Source organism: Felis catus, chromosome A1 (genome assembly GCF_018350175.1).
Source record: "Felis catus isolate Fca126 chromosome A1, F.catus_Fca126_mat1.0, whole genome shotgun sequence".
Taxonomy (NCBI): domain Eukaryota; kingdom Metazoa; phylum Chordata; class Mammalia; order Carnivora; family Felidae; genus Felis; species Felis catus.
Window position 1 is genome coordinate 92,427,342 of NC_058368.1, and position 932 is coordinate 92,428,273.

The following is a 932-nucleotide window of genomic DNA, read 5'->3' on the forward strand; positions in this document are numbered from 1 at the left end:
ATGCTGATTTGCCTTTGCTAGATGGTCAACTGCTTGAGGACAGGAGTGTTCTCTTGTCATTGTAAATGCCACAGTATCTAGGAGAGTGTCTTCACTATACCAAGACTCAATGAATCCCGGCTGAATTGAATTAGATGGTTGCCTACAGGATTTCTCAATTTAATTTGCCCTTGGAGGAGAGGAGTAAGTAGGTTTCCTGATCAAATACAGGGAAGTGCTTTTAAAGGCTTGTTTTCTTGGAACAGTTTGTATAGGCTTGCCAGTGTTTGACTGAGGGCTGCGTGCTTGGAAACTTGGATGGAAGCCAGGCAAAGCAATGAGAGAGAAGCCATAGGTTGAGGAGTGAGTGGTCAGAATTCAATCTGATGTGGGGCCCTGGCAAAGGGATGTTCAAAGGTTAATAGCACAAAGATATTGGCTTTGAAAAAGAACATTCTTTGAAAGAATCCAAAAGGAACAAACTTGATTGGAATTGATTGTACAGGATCTCTACTGTGTAAAAAGAGAAGACAAGTGGAAAGCACTTACGTTGGATAATATTCCTCTTTCGCTGCCAGAAAACACAAGTGACGAAAGCAGCTGATGTTTATAGCAGCTGAACTTTTCCAAAAATTTGTTTAGAAAGACTCTTTTCTTGGATTTTTCCCTTGGACACCAATGATATCTCTACCTGCAAAGATAAAATAAAGTAAAATAAAATAAAATAAAATAAAATAAAATAAAATAAAATAAAATAAAATAAAATAAAATAAAATAGCTTTCTGGGAGGTTGCACTTTTAGGGGTCTATAATGTAGCATCCAGATTTTGCAGCATAGCTTGAAACTTTATTTTATAGCAAATTTAATCAAATAATTTTTCCTTTAGAGAATTCCTTACAGGTAACACATGAATATATTCTCACTGTATTAAAAATTCAGATAGTGGCTGAGT